The following is a 17,500-nucleotide window of genomic DNA, read 5'->3' as shown; positions in this document are numbered from 1 at the left end:
ATCTTTTTTGTATCTATGTGTGCTTGTGCTTGTGAGAGAGCGAGAGTGTGAGTAACCGTATTTTCTCATAACATATAGAGAAATGGATGTCTTTTAATGAGTGGCTAATTCGGAGAAACAGTACTTTCATTATTCACACATCATTACTCTCGTAACGCAATACTTTGTAACTTTTGTTCAAATTGAAAGTGTGAAACTATTTTCACTTTTAATGAAACTTGGTCGATGTAGAGCAGTGTCTTTCAAATAAGTATAGATGATTGATGAGATAACGTAGAAAATAAGTAAATGAAAGTAAAGTTTATTTGGTAGCCGAAAGATTAATGAATTTTTTGACATCCCATGCATCAAAATCGGCAACTCAGCTTTCGAATGTATAAGGAACACACACACACACACACACACACACACACTCTCTCTCTCTCTCTCTCTCTCTCTCTCTCTCTCTCTCTCCCCTCTCTCTCTCTCTCTCTCTCTCTCTCTCCTGGTGTAATGAGAGTGATGACTGGAGGAAATTTGTAGAAAAATATTGGAAAAAGGGACACGCCTTTTAGGGCTAGACTTGGACAAATCACCCTGAAATCACATCTCATTGTCTTTACAAAAACGCAGCAGGAGACCATGCGGTCAGTCACACGACTTGAGATAAATACCTGCTAAGTATTCTATCGCAAATCATGTCAGCTGTCTTCGAAAAACAGAAAGGACGCATTGTATAATGTAGACCAGAGTTTCTCAGCTGTTTTTTTTTATCTGTAAACCCCTTTGTTTATGTTATTCTGGTAGATCCCCATAGCCATTTGATGTTTAAAAACTAGTTTTATAACTTCTTTCAAAATTCCTATTTTGCTTTTCACACATTAACTTATGTAGGTTGAACTATGTAAAATGTTAAAGAAAGAAGCCTAGCTATTTCTTGCAATACATACCAATACATACATATAAAGCAAAATTTTTCAGGGGCCCTTCAAATACTATTGCGAATCTCCAATTCACTATCTTGTTGCATAGACCCCCAAAAATCTATGGACCCTCATGGGTCATACGGAGAAGACGCATTGTGTAATGTAGACCAGGGTTTCTCAGCCATTTTTTTTATATCTATGGACCCCTTTGTTTATTTTATATTTAGGTGGATCCCATAACCATTCACGGTTTAAAAACAAGTTTTACAGAAACTTCTTTCAAAATTCCTATTTTGTTTTTCCCACATTACCTTATATAAGTTGAACTATGTAAAAATGTTAGAGAAAGAAACCTATCTGTTTCTTGCAATAAATACCAAGATTAAGGCAGCGAGCTGGCAGAAACGTTAGCACGCCGGGCGAAATGCTTAGCGGTATTTCGTCTGCCGTTACATTCTGAGTTCAAATCCCGCTTGGTCGAATTTGCCTTTCATCTTGTCGGGGTTGATAAATTAAGTACCAATTACGCATTGGGGTCAATGTAATTGACCCCAGTATTCAACTGGTACTTAATTTATCGACCCCCGAAAGGATGACAGGCAAATTCGACCTCGCCCGAATTTGAACTCAGAAGGTAAAGACGGACGAAATACTAAGCATTTTGCCCGGCGTGCAAACGATTCTGCCAGCTCCACACCCTTGACGATTAAAAAATTATATTAGTTTGTAAAACAGATACAAAGCCTCGTATTTGGGGTTGAGTCAGGGCATAGAATCTTTTATAAACTCAATAATAAATTTCAAGTATCTCAACCCCGTATTCAAGAGTGATGGGAAGCAGGAGGTTGAATTAGATGCTAGAATAGCAGGTACTGACTCAGTAACGAGCCAACTCCAGCGTTCGATCCTCGGAAGAAGAGAGGCTGGTAAGAAAGCTGAACTCGCTATTTTCAATTCGGCTTTTGTGCCTGTCCTCATCTATGGTCCTGAATGTCGGGAAATGACAGAAACAGTACTATCATAGATATAAATGAATAAAATGGGGTAGACAGGGTGCGTAGCTCGGAGATCAAAGAGTCTCTTCAGATCGAGCCGCTATTGCTTCGCGTTGTGAGGACTTAGTTCCGGTACTACGAATCTGTGATCAGAATATTAGTTTCAAATTTTGACACAAGGCCTGCAAATTCTGAAGAGAGGTTAAGTCGATTACCTCGACCCCAGTGTTCAACTGGTACTTTTTTTATCGACCCCAAAAGGATGGCAGGCAAAGTCGGCTTCAGCGAAATTTGAACTCAGAACATAGCGATAGACAAAATACCTCTAAGCATTTCGTCCAGCATGTTAACGATTCTTCCAGCTCGCCGACCTCTGAGATCAGAATATTGCAGGAAAGAATATCGAGAAAGATTTTTCGTGCGAACCAACCGGCGGGACACTTAGGGTTAGGCAAAACACGAGTTGATTGGGTAATATCAATAGTCTCCACTGGTCACGCTTGGAAGTCCAGCCGGAAAGTTAAATTAGGGTTGCTTCTGATACGATCTTATGGAGGAGGAGCCTCGAGTCTACCCCTATGTTCATAGCAGGAATAGTGGGCGAAGAAGGATTGAATAATAAAGGGAAAGATGGGGGTTGATATTTTGCCAGTTTTACAACCGCTGCCCTAACGTGTAAAAATATAACATGTCAACATCATAGCGGAGAAATAGAGTTATGGGGATGAAAACTATATTTTGTTCTCTCATTAATTGATGACGACAGAGGGCAGCACTGGACTGGACAGATATGGTGTTTTTACAACTTTTACCATAAGAGAGAATATCTTCTTCACAGTAACTACAGTGAATTTGTCCTTAGCAGTTAAAATATGTTACAAACATATTTTGACTAACCTAAAGTTTGCTTATACCTAAATACTGCTTGGCGCTGATACTGATAAATTTCTTCCGACCTGGCGGTCTAATAGAGCATCTCAGTAAATGTTGTTGACTGTGTTTTAGTTAAAGCTATGGCTTTAAATCTAGCCAGAGTTACCTCTCTTCGGTATTTCCTCTTGATAACGACTAAATAGCTTGAAACGCAGCGTCTGGGGTATCCGACAGGAGGAAGCACTGGACAAATATGACGTTTTTTTACACCTTTTACCATAAGATGGAATTTTTCTCCACGGTAACTGAAGTGAATTTGCCTTCAGAATTGAAATGTCACTAACATATTTTAATTTATCGAAAGTTCACAAAAAGGAGTCTCCCCAAAATTTCGTGGGGAACTGTATTTGACATTGTTTGAGAACCGATATCAAAACGTGTAAATATAACGTGTCTCTTGTACAGCCTACATAAATCTCGTTATATTTCACACATTCAATAAGGTGCATTATATAAATACTTTCAAGTATTGGCTATTGTTTTCAATTGTTATCGTAATTTAGACTGTGAGAAAATAGTTGCCTCACTTCCAAACATACTTTGAGGCCAGCATATTGGAGGGACGTTTGTCAATTACAACGATCCCATTAAGAGGCTGATATTTTATTTTATCGATTCCGGATGATGTTTACAATCTTGTTTTAACATACCACCTTCACAGTGACCAGTCTTATTTATGCTGCAATTGTGACCATGTTATTAAAAAAAATTATGACTGTTTTATTAATTATATAGACTAGCGGACTTGTTTGGGAATATATATATATATATATATATATATATATATATATATATATATATATATATATATATATATATATATATATATATATATATATATATATGGCCTGCTTGTTTGTTGCACCTTGTTTACCATTTTGTCCATGTTCTTTTGCCACGTCATGTACCCAGTTATGTATCTATATGTACATGTGGATGAAGGTATATACATACATGTACATATATATGCATATACTCATATATTGTTTGTATCACGACAGAACGCACGCGTTAACCTTTATACAGTAAGTTTTATATATATATATATATATATATATATATATATATATATATATATATATATATATATATGTATGTATGTATGTATATGTATGCTTGTGTGCATGTGTGTGCATGCATGCCTACGTGTATATGTATATGTGTATATATGTATGTATATGTGTGTATGTATATGTGTGTCTATGTGTATATATATATATATATATATATATATATATATATATGCGTGCATGCGTACGGGTCTAAATATGAAAGTACGCACGCCTATATAATAATGCATACATACACACACACACACACACACACATATAAGTACATGTGTGCATGTAGGTATCGATATACACCTCTTGCTTTCTTTCTCTCTGATTCCTCTCCCCACACCATCACATTAGCCAATAGAATAAACATATAAGTCTATTTATAGAAACTTGACCGTTCTTAGTATTCTTCCCTTCCGTTTTGTGGTTTACTACTCACTTTAGAACCCCCCACACACACACTCCGATACCTTTTTCTGTACCTATCCCTAAATACCTTTCTAACATATTCATTACTTACATTTTTATCTCTTCTTACCCCCCTACTCCTATCCCCCTCTTAATATCTAAATAACACTTCTTTTTCTTTTTTTTTCTTTTTTCTCACTTCCTTACACTTTTTCATTTTCTCTTCCTCTTTCTTTCCTTCTTCTTTTCTCACCTTTTCCTTTGACCTCTCTCTTCATTTTAACATACACATATCTTCTCCCATCTCTATCCACTTGAAATTAACACTGCATTCTCAAATTTTCATTCACACCACAAAACCCCTTTGAATGAACAGCACATGGAATCTACATCTCCACACTTTCCATGTGTGATGACAAAATATGGACTCCTATTGGAATTTACATACCACGGGCAGAAAGCATTTATACCACTTCTACACACCACTTCCTTGGATAATGGAACTGCAACTATAACATCTTTATACATTTTTATTTTTATTTCTACATTCATCCTCCTATTTCCCTATATACTCCTTATATGCTTCCTTGTCCAAAATAACTCCTATTTTGAACTCTAATATTTCCCTCTGTTTAACCATCTCACATCGTCTCTGATGAAGGGATATGCTTAATATCTCAGAAACAGCTGTAAGATTAATTTTCTCTTTATAAATGTCCTGAAAACTCCACACAGCCTTGGCTTTGTTGTCTCATTTTGTTTAACACACACACACACACACAAACACACACACACACACACACACACACACACAAACACACACACACACACACACACACACACACACACACACACACACATAAAGAGAGGTTGGACAAAATAACGGAGACGCCTTAAAATTTCAAACAAATTGCCTTTGGCAATAGTTACAGCTTAAATTCTACGAGGTATGGACTCGTACAAAGTTTGAATTGTTTCCTAAGGAATTTTTAGTCCATTCTTCAGCTAAAACAGTCTCCAGTTCTTGGAGGTGGAGGATATTTGCTCCTTGTTTTTCTAAAATGCACCATAAATGTTCAATAACATTGAGATCTGGGGACTGTGGTGGCCAGATAAGATGTTCAACGTCACTAGTATGTTCCTCGTGCCATTCAGTAACAACTTTAGCTGTATGAATTGGTGCATTATCATCCTGAAAGATTGCGTTTCCCTCCGGAAACAGTTCCACAACCATAGGATGAGTCTGATCAGACAAAATGCTTAAATAGTCTTGACTATTAATTCTGCCATGAAGGGAAACCATTGGGTCGGTGGATTTCCAAGATATATCATCACACATCCTCTTCCATGTTTAACAGTTGGAAGAAGGCAGTCTAAGTCAAATGCTTCTTTTGGTTGTCTCCACACGTATACTCAGCCGGTGGTCGGAAATAAGGTAAAGGATCACTCATCCGAGAAAATAACATTCTTCCACTGCTCTAAGGACCAATTATATAGGTTTTTATTTCACTCTAAACGCTTTGCAACGTTTGTTTTTAAAAGTAGTGGTTTTCTGATTGCAGCTCTCCCGTGAAATTCGGCTCCCAGCAAACAGTTTTGGGGGAAAACTGGGTTCTCGAGGTGGTCATTAAACTCTGCATTAATTTTGGGAGCTGTACTTTTATGATCCTTTCTAACAATTCGCGTAAGAGTCCGACGGTCCCTACCTGAAAGTTTTGGTTTTCTTCCAGAGTTTTGTTTCGACGAGGAAGTTTTTCCTTCTTTCTCAAAGGCTGTCAATACTTTCAAGACAGTACATCTTGATACACCAAACATATCGGCTGTTTTCGTTACGCTAGCGCCTACCATACGAGCACCAACAATTTGATCTATTTAAAAGTCTAATAGATCTGTCATTTTAAATAATTTTAATTACCTTTTTCTGATGATATCTGAAAAGAAACAGCAAATTTAGCAAAACATAATAAGCAACACTAATAATAAATAAAAAACATAAAAATAAACAGCTTTTGACGGTTTTATAGATATTTCAAAATTATGATGCTATGACGTTAGGTGTTTCCATTATTTTGTCCAACCCCTGTATATATAAAAAACAGACAGAGTTGGAACTCTTTTAAATAAAATAATATATTCCTCTATACACGATCATACAAAACCCTCTTTTTGTATTTATTTTTACTCATATATATATATATATATATATATATATATATATATATATATATATATATATTACTCTCTCTCTTTTACTTGTTTCAATCATTTGACTGTGGCCATGCTGGAGCACCGCCTTTAGTCGAGCAAATCAACCCCAGGACTTATTCTTTGTAAGCCTAGTACTTATTCTATCGGTCTCTTTGGCCGAACAGCTAACTTACGGGGACGTAAGCACACCAGCATCGGTTGTCAAGCGATGTTGGTGGGACAAACACAAACACACAAACATATACACACACATATATATATATATACATACATATATATATATATACGACGGGCTTCTTTCAGTTTCCGTCTACCAAATCCACTCACAAGGCCTTAGTCAACCCGAGGCTATAGTTGAAGACACTTGCCCAAGGTGCCACGCACTGGGACTGTACGCTAAACCATGTAGTTGGGAAGCAAGCTTCTTACTACACAGCTACGCCTGCGCCTATCTCACAATTTTTATTGTGGTTTCTCTTTTTTTTTTCACCCCTTTTGCCCACAACTTAAGTTTCAAACTAACTTTGCAGTTACTAAAAAAAGGTTGTGTTTAGTTGTCTATTAGAATAAAAGCGCTAAAAGGCAGGTTGGTAATCGCTTACGGCCATATCACGCTGAGAGCACCGGTTCTCGTCCGATCACCGAAGTTAAGCAACGTCGAGCCTAGTGAGCATTTAGATGACCAATTAGTAGGCCTAGATACTGTAAGCATCTCACATTTTAGGTGCAGACGTGGATGTGTAATAAGAAGGTTCCGGGTTCAGTCCCACTGCGTGGCACCTTGTGACTTCGGCCAGATCAAAGCCTTGTGAATGGATTTGGTAAACTGAAAAAACGCCGAACTTATACATATATATCTATGTGTCAGTGTTTGTCACCCCCCCCCCAAACCGCTTGACATCCGGTGTTAGTGTGTTTATGTCCCCGTAATGTAGCGGTTCGGCCTAAGGGATTGATAGAATAAGTACTAGGCTTTTAAACAAAAATAGTACTGGGATCGATTCATTCGACTAAAAAATTTCTTCAAGGTGGTGCTCCAGCATGGCCGCAGTCTAATGCCTGAAACAGGTAAAAGATGAAAGACGATAAGATCTGATAAGACGGAAACCTGACCGAATTATCGTCATGCTGTCAGAAACCAGACTAACTTTCCTATATATTTTAATTTTAATTCATTTTAATTAATTTTCTTTTGCCCACAGCCAGGAACTTTACAGTGTCCCCTTGTACATATATACATTGCATATATATGCGCGACTATGAATGCACACACACTGTTTCTTTCACACACACACATACGTATGCGTATGTGTTTATGGCAAAGAGTTTCACAAGAACCAAAACGAATACTTCATATGTGGTCCATAAGTGTATTTAACATACAATTGAGAACAATTTTAAATTCAAGAAATTAGACAATATTCGTTTCTCCTCTAGGCACAAAGCCCGGAATTTTGGGGGAGGGGACCAGTCGATTAGATTGACCTCTGTATGCAACTCGTACTTAATTTATCGACCCCCAAAAGATAAAAGGCAGAGTCGACCTCTGCGGAATTTGAACTCAGAACGTAAAGACAGACGAAATACCGCTAAGTATTTCGCACGGCGTGCTAATGTTTCTTATTTCTTTATTGCCCGCAAGGGGCTAAACATAGAGGGGACAAACAAGGACAGACAAAGGGGTTAATTCGATTACATCGACCCCAGTGCGTAACTGGTACTTAATTTATCGACCCCAAAAGGATGAAAGGCATAGTCGACCTCGGCGGAATTTGAACTCAGAACGTAACGGCAGACGAAATACGCGAAGCATTTCGCCCGGCGTGCTAATGTTTCTGCCAGCTCGCCGCCTTGGAAATTAGAAAATACTAACATATCTCTGATACTCCGTCTAGTCATTAGGTGGCAGCCATGCTGAGGCACCGCCTTGAAGGACTTTTACTCGGATGGATCGACCCCAATACTTTTTTATAATTTGTTTTTAAGCCTTGCACTTATTCTGTCGGTGTCTTATGCCGAACCGCCAGGCTACGGGGAACTAAACATATCAACACCGGTTGTCAAGCGGTGGGGGTGGTGGACAAACACTCACACACACACATATACACACACATACACACACACATACACACACACACATACACACATCTCTCTCTCTCTCTCTCGTTCCATATATGTATATGTATATATATATATGTATGTGTATGTATTTATATATATATATATATATATATATATATATATATATATATATACGACGGGCTTCTTTCAGTTTCCGTCTACGAAATCAACTTAGAAGGATTTGGTCGGCCCGGGGCTAAAGTAGAAGACATTTGCCTAATGTACCAAGCAGTGGGACTGAACCTGGAACCATGTTGTCGAGAAGCAAACTTCTTACCACAGAGCTACATGTGCACCTAAAATTAAAGAAAACAAAAAAAAAGAAACAATAATGTGTTAAGGTATCTACTTCCCAATATTGTTGCTTTGAATGCAACTACAAGCATATATTCCTAATTATCTAATTATACAAAAACTGACTCATGGACACACACCCCCACACATACAGATATATGAATAAGAACACATGCAATAAAGGTAGGGCAATTAAGGCAGTTTGGATTAATTGTTGCCAATGGTTGGGAAACACAGAAATAGAAACACTATTTTTGTTTACTGCGACAGAAGAAAACAAACAAGTTTCTAATCTGTTAATCAGTATGGTAAGTAGAATGATTGGAAGGTTCTAGTAGTAACTTGCTTAGTTGAAATCTATAGTAGTGTCTCTTTATCTCTCTCTCTATATATATATATATACATATATATATATATATATATATATATATCTTTACTCTTTTACTTGTTTCAGTCATTTGACTGCGGCCATGCTGGAGCACTGCCTCTAGTCGAGCAAATCGACCTCAAGACTTATTCGTTGGAAGCCTAGTACTTATTCTATCGTCTCTTTTGCCGAACCGCTAAGTTACGGAGACGTAAACACACCAGCATCGGTTGTGAAGCGATGCTGGGGGGACAAACACAGACACACAAACATATACACGCACATATATATATATATATATATATATATATATATATATATATATATATGTGTGTATATATATATATATATATATATATATATATATATACATATATACGACGGGCTTCTTTCAGTTTCCGTCTACCAAATCCACTCACAAGGCTTTGGTCGGCCCGAGGCTATAGTAGAAGACACTTGCCCTAGGCGCCACGCAGTGGCTCTGAACCTGGAACCATGTGGTTGGTAAGCAAGCTACTTACCACACAGCCACTCCTGCGCCTTATATATACATATATATATATATATATATATATATATATATATATATATATATATATATATATATATATATATATATATATATATATAAATATATATATATATATATATATATATATATATATATATATATATATATATATATATATATATATATATATATATATATATATATATATATATATATATATATATATATATATATATATATATATATATATATATATATATATAATCAGCTATTCTGATTATATGTCTGTGCACACGTTTGAATGTGGTGTGTGCCAGAGGGTTTGCAAATCCAATGGGGGTCTTAAAAGACATGTTAGGATCCACAATGAGCAGAACTTACTTGCAGGTATCGGTAGTGCAAATCAGAGGTGCAATCTGTGTGAGTGTTTTTTCAAAACACTGTCTGGTTTAAAAAGCCACATCAGACGCGATGAAAGGGCTAAGGTGTAGGTGCAGGAGGTGGTCAAACTCTGTTTAAGGAGTAGACAACCACCATATATATATATATATATATATATATATATATATATATATATATATATATATATATACACACATATATATATATATATATATATATATATATATATATATATATATATATATATATATATATATATATATATATATATATATATATATACACTCCAGCCGCTGTGAAGGCAAGACGAACTACTAGCGTTCTACCTCAGATTCGCGTTTGGCCGTACGGCTTTTGAATGTTGTTTTCACTGTCCAATTTTTCCTGTCTTGGTTTGTGTTTGCCACCTTGGAATCTTCTGTGTAGTGGGTTGATCCACTATTCAGGAAGAGACTATTCTAGAGTACGTTCTGTCTTATCTTCGAAACGTCAGGTTAGAATAGAGACAGCTGATGAAGGAATATTCCAAGTGGCTTTCCGTTTTCCTATGTGTTCGTTTCGTTGTCTGTAGTTCATTGTTCTAACGTCCTGTACCCTGATATGCATATATATACACATGTAGATGTAAGTATGTACATATATGTGTGTATACATGTATATATATTCTTTGTATTATATATATATATATATATATATATATATATATATATATATATATATATATGAAGAGCCGTTTTAACGATGCGTCCTGCCCAACTCTTCGAAACGCCGGTGTTAAAACGGCGGTAGCTGATGAAGGAAAATGTTCTCTATGTGGCCTGTGTGTTTTCTGTACTCTGGTTGTTATTATTTTCTTGTCTACGTTTTGTTTGCAATGTCCTGTACCCAGATATGCACCTATATATACAGGTAGACGTAGGTATGCACATACCTGTACGTATATATGCATATACTCATTTATTATTTGTTTATATATATATATATATATATATATATATATATATATATATATATATAATGTCAACAGCACAAGTAACACGGTAAGGAGCGGCGGCGGTGCCAACGATGGCAATAACAACAACTACCACGATGCCAACATCGTGGGCCAACACATATATACAGAGAAATACAGGAACTGTACCAATTTTTTTTTCGGATCTTAGGACAGCAGCAGCACAATGGGGTGAGAGGATGAGGCTGAGAAGAAGGCCACACTACTGCTAAAAACTATGACACACAAACAAACATATACACACACACGCATGCGCACGCACACACACACACACACACACACACACACACACACACACACACACACACACACACACACATCCACACACAAACAAACAAATAAACAAGGACAAAAACGCATTTCAAGAGATGGATACACATTTTAGAATAACAGAATGGAGTAAGTGGACCAAGAACAGACGAAAACGAAAAGTGTTGCTGAAGAGGTCACAGATGTGTGACGAAATATTTCCGGACAATGGACATGAGTTTAATGACCATCCCTAAATACAACGTCTGTTTCAACACACGATTTCACATCAGAATCTTGCAAAATGAATTGATAAACGTATATATATATATATATATATATATATATATATATATATATATATATATATATAATAATAATAATAATAATAATAATAATAATATGGAATATTAATCCAAAACTTACTGGGAAAAATTCAATTTAGCAATTCTAAATCAAATTTTACAATATAATATATATATATACATATACATCTATCTATATATATATATATATATATATATATATATATATATATATATATATATATATAATTTAGAGAAAAACGTCTATTAATTAATTCAATAAAGAAAAAACGATGGAGGTTTTCCTCTAAATTATATATATATATATATATATGACTGCTCGCCATTATTCCCTTCCACATCAGCTAACTCTGATGAGCGTAAGATTATATAATCAGATTGTTACCTAACACTCCATCGATTTCCTTGCGTGAAACTGATTGGTGAGATCAGCCGTGGTGATTATATAATACTATATATTTCGGAAAATATTCCCACTCTATTGACAGATATACGAGGGCATCTTTTCCCTGACTTATTGTCTTTTACACGATTCACGCACGTGTATATATATATATATATAATATAATATAATATGATATAATATAAAAATAATATATTATATATATACATATACTAAAACTGGTCCTGCGCAAGGATGACAGGCAAATTCGTGAAGTGTTCCATATTTTTCTCAAGGTGGTGCCCCAATATAGCCGCAGTTTAATGACTGAGACAAATAAAAGAAGAATATGTATGTATATATGTACACGCCCACACACACACACACACGTATACACAAACATATGTATATGCATAATTGGTGTTAGAATTTAATGCAGAAGAAAATAAAACGATTTGATGAGAAAAATTATGCAGTGAGAGAAAATTATATATATCAAAGATCAATATCATTTTACTTATTTTGACAAGTAAGGGAGACAACTGCAGACATATTTCTATCTCATTAGATTTCTTAAGTGAAGTATAGTCCTCACCTTGTTCCTTGAAGTATTGATGAAAGAATCTATAATACATTAAAAGTGAGCTTGAATCTTGCTTGCTTGCAATGTTACTCAACCAAACTGGCGCATCATGAGAAAATACTATGAATTAAGTTGCCCCTGAAATGTTAATACGAACAGAATAGAATAAAATAAGTTTCGCGTAAATAGGACAAGTGGTTTTTGAAATATTAGGGATTTTCGGGGTATAAATACCCAGAATGGTGCATAATGGGAAAATATCCCCAAAATAACTTAATCCTGAAAAGGAAGAAACTCTTACTTTTCGATTAGACACAGTGACTTGACAACGACAAAATACAATTTGTTTTTACAGTAAATGTTTATATTTTCGCTTTTGTTAAACACAATATTTTAATCATTTAGAAATATTTCTAAGTGAATGTGATTTCAAAAATGTAAGTTGTTTTTACAATAAGTATTTATATTTTAGCTTTCTTTAAAAAGACAGTATTGTAATGTTTTTAAAAATTATTTTGAAGTGAATACCATTACAAAATTTCTTTCGGCATATTTAGAAAATATTTTGAAGTGAAAATAACTTTTAAAATACTGTAAGTATTTCGTAAAAGACCCGTTCGTAACCTCGGTGTGGAATAATTTTTTTCTATAGGTTTTTTTCGAGTGCATTCAACGTATCTCACCTCTCAAAATTTGGCTGCTATTTCCAGCACGCTCTCCTACCACATAACAGCTATTTGCGATAAAGGGCTCGAGGTGGTAGGGCGTGCAAGAAAAAGCTGCCAAATCTTTCCTTTTCTGGGGAAAGGAGCCGTTTACGGGTGATCTCGATGTCACATTCGTTGAAAGCATTCGAAATAACCTGGATAATTTCCATATTTTAGAGAATGATTTATTCACACAAATTACTCAGGAACGTGAACAAATATCCAATAGTTAAGCTGCTATTAAAGTATTTAATGCAGTGAGTATATAAAAACTGTTATCTTGCTGTTGGCCTGTAAGAGGCTGAGTACTCTACAGGTATGTGTACTTTTAATGTAACTCCCTGGCAGTATTTGTGTGATACAATATATGTCAAAAATGGACAGGCAGATATCTGACATGCTTCTAAACAGTTTACGCCTATGTATCTGATTTAATTCTCAAGGCTTGGCGGGACACTAAAACTCAGTGAAAAACACCAGCTCAAAGTGACACGAAGCGGGATCACACCCAGAACTACATCATTATAAAAGGAACTTGTCAACCTTTCGACCGTGCCTGCGCCTGTATTTCGATACTATTATTATTATGAAAAAAAAAAAACGTGAGCTGGCAGAATCGTTAACACGCCGGGCAAAATGCTCAGCGGTACTTCATCCGTCTTTTCGTTCTGAGTTCTAATTCCGCCGAGATCGACTTTGCCTTTCATCCTTTCGGGGTCAATGAAATAAGTACCAGTCGATGTAATCAACTAGCCCCACCCCCAACATTTCAGGCTTTGTGCCTAAAGTAGAAATGATATTATTATTCAGTTATAAAAAGGCGGTGAGCTGGCAGGATCGTTGAATGAGTACCAGTTGAACATTGGGGTCGATGTAATCTACTTAACCCCTCTCCCAAAGCTGCTGGCCTTGTACCAAAATTTGAAACCATTATCATTCAGTGATAAAACAAAAACAAAGTATTTGCTCAACGACTAATAATACGAGGTTTTTCGAAAGTAAGGCAAACTTTTTTATTATCAGAGACAGGTCGTTCAAAGCGCACGTGTTGGTAGAGTAACTCTTCCTCTTTAATAACAAGTCCTCCTGCTCTTTTTGCATTGTAGGGAAATAATCTTTTGTACAATAGGCACAAAGCCTGAAATGTTTGGGAAGAATGGTACATGACTGGTACTTATTTTGTCGACTCCGAAAGGATAAAAGACTAAGTCGACCTCTGAAGATAGAAAATAATGGGTTCCAAGTAGAAGCAAAGTGCCATCATTGAGTTCTTGGCAAACGAGGGATGCAGGCCACTTGACAGTTTTGTTTATGAAGATGACATTACTGAGGAGAGTAATGTGTACAAATGGATGAAGAAGTCTAACCAGCATTGGAGATAGACCACGTACAGAGAGACCATCAACTACGAGCTTGCTGTGCAAGTGGCCTATGACCAAAGTGTTGTTCAAAAGATGGGTTAAATCTTTAAGTATTGGAAAGTGTGTGCAAAATCGGTACCTCGGCAATTGACATGTGATTTGAAGGATAGAGGGATGGAAGTCTTCTATAATCTGCTGATTGCGCTTAAAACCAACAAAGACACGTTTGTTTCCGATCTGGTAACATGATGAAACACGGGTATGCCTTTACGATCTAGAAACGAAGGCGCAGTCCACTGAATGGCGTCACACTGCTATTTCAATGCTTAACTATTTCAAGAGTCAACGACCGACACAGATATTTAGAGTTTGCTTTTTGATGAGATGACAAAGGCCTCGTTTACCTTGATTTTCTGGAATATGGTTTCCCATGACTAGCAAATGGTACAGTGAAACGTTCAAAGAGTTTTGAAAAGCCATAAGGAATAAAGAAGCTGAACGAATACCTGAAACCGATCTAGATTTTCCTATTGATTTTTATGTGCCTGATTGGAGGAAAGTGTCAAATTCACGGTCGAGGTGGAGGATGTGCTTTTCATAATTTTTATATTCCTGTCTTTGTATGTTCTGATTGTTGATCGACAAATGTCTTGTAAAAAGATTCTTTAGTACTGGAGTTTTATTTATTTATTTATACATACATACATACATACATACATACATACATACATACATACACACACACACACACACACACACACACACACACACATATATATATATATATATGCACACATACATATGTGTGTGTGTGTGTGGTGTGTACATATATATATACACATATGTATATATATATATATATGTATACATATGTATGTATGTCTGTTATATATAGGTATGTATGTACGTATATATATATATATATATATATATATATATATATATATATATATATATATATATGCATGTATATATGTATGTATGTATGCAAAGTGGATATATATATATTTGAAGTTTTATTGTGAGAGAGATGTCGAGTGGCTGTTGTTCCAATTTTAGTGTATGTACTGCCGAAGCAAGTGCTGTTGTTAATTACTGCTGTTAATTTCTTAATGTAGTGGTTCTAAAAAAAATTTCTATCCTTCTGTGGTATGTGTAAATATTTATTTCCTAGTTTAATTGTTTGATGAATTTTATTTCGGTTGTGTCGTTTTGGTGTATTGTTGTTTGACGTTGTCTCTCATTTTCATGAGGTTACTTATTTATAGTCCGTGTTAATTATGGTAATTTCTATGTCGTCTTCTGGGGGTATATTTTTGTTTAGATGCATCATGATCATTTTGTACTGTAGTATCTCTGTTAGTACTTGTAATGTTGATGGATCCTGAAAAAACTCGGTTCTGTTCCTTGGTGAAACTCATTCTATTGTGTTTTTTGTGAAACTGTTTTTGCTTTGCACTTTGATGTACGAATGCGTTGCGGTGATAACAAGTGTTTCAAGAAAAGCTAAATGCTTGTTTTCTCAGTGGTGGTAGTAGCTCTAAATTTGTAGCTCAAAAGGTGATGTCTGGGTGAAAATGCCGTAGTTGGGTTACCGTAGTTGTATGAGTTGCTGCTGTGAATTGTTTATGAGATAAAGGAAGTCTAGTTATAACGGGATAATTTGACTTCTGTTGTTGCATTAACTATTTATAAACCAAAAGCTGTTATGCGTACCGAACTCTAATAAAAGTATTCATGGATGTTAAAGTGCTGTAATAGACGTACAACTTGATGGGATGGTTTGTAGGGATGATGTTTGTACATAAACGTTTCGTCCAAAAAATAACATTGGAAACCTTATTATATTAGTATATTTCGTGTTCCTAGTTTATTTGCTTGTTTGTTTTTTTTTTATTTTCAGAGCCTGCAATTCTACTACTACAGACATGTGATTAGAATAATCACAAAACTGATTCTTGAAGGAAATCATCGCAAAACTGATTCTTGAAGCCGATCCAACTTGCAGGAGATTTAAGGGTAGACCAAGAGGGAGATGGTTGGACAATGTCCATAGTCTCAGTTGGTCACACTTAGAATCCAGCAGGAAAGTGAAATGACGATTGCTTTTAATAGGACATTTTTGGAAGAGGTACCTGAGCACTTAATTCCCAGGACCACAGTGACCTAGAACCCCACGATTTCACGTCCCTCCTAAGAATAGTGGGCGGTGAAAATAGATAGATAAGTGGAAATTTGATATTTATACACTGAATACGTTTTTATTCCTATTATAAGATCTTTCCCGTTGTGAAAGAGTCAGCTTAGTTTGATTTGGGTATAATATGGAATTGTGAATGTTTTATTTCATAATATTAAGAATGTTTCTCGAAATATTCCTATATAGATATCGTTAGGCACGACAAAGTGTTTTAATTCCATAAAGGTGATTTCAATGCCATGAATGCTGTTTTGTAGAAATTTCGGATTTTTTGTGACATGTTTACAAAATTTTTATTGTGTTTTTACAGCACAACTTTTTACACCTTGGGGTATATGAAGTGTTTATTTTCGGTTTTGTATTTTCTCTTGTACTGAGGGGTCTCTAAGCGGTGTCTAAGTGATATTTTATGTATCTCATCCCTATGTCTAAGCCCTGGAATTTTAGTTATATATTTGTCTGCGTTTTAAAAAGTATT

At 35.6% G+C, this 17,500-nt stretch overlaps 1 protein-coding gene and 1 pseudogene across 1 annotated transcript in view; one reads left to right on the top strand and one right to left on the bottom strand.

Moving 5' to 3' along the window:
- LOC106876533 (uncharacterized) overlaps window positions 1-17,500 on the bottom strand; it is a 151,811-nt gene that overhangs the window by 48,467 nt on the left and 85,844 nt on the right. The window lies entirely within an intron of this gene.
- On the top strand, window positions 7,104-7,218 carry LOC128247976 (5S ribosomal RNA; annotated as a pseudogene).

The sequence above is a fragment of the Octopus bimaculoides genome, chromosome 5 (assembly GCF_046866305.1).
Source record: "Octopus bimaculoides isolate indiv1 chromosome 5, ASM4686630v1, whole genome shotgun sequence".
Lineage (NCBI taxonomy): Eukaryota > Metazoa > Mollusca > Cephalopoda > Octopoda > Octopodidae > Octopus > Octopus bimaculoides.
The sequence above is the reverse complement of the archived record's forward strand: the minus strand, read 5'-3'. Positions and strand labels throughout refer to the sequence as shown.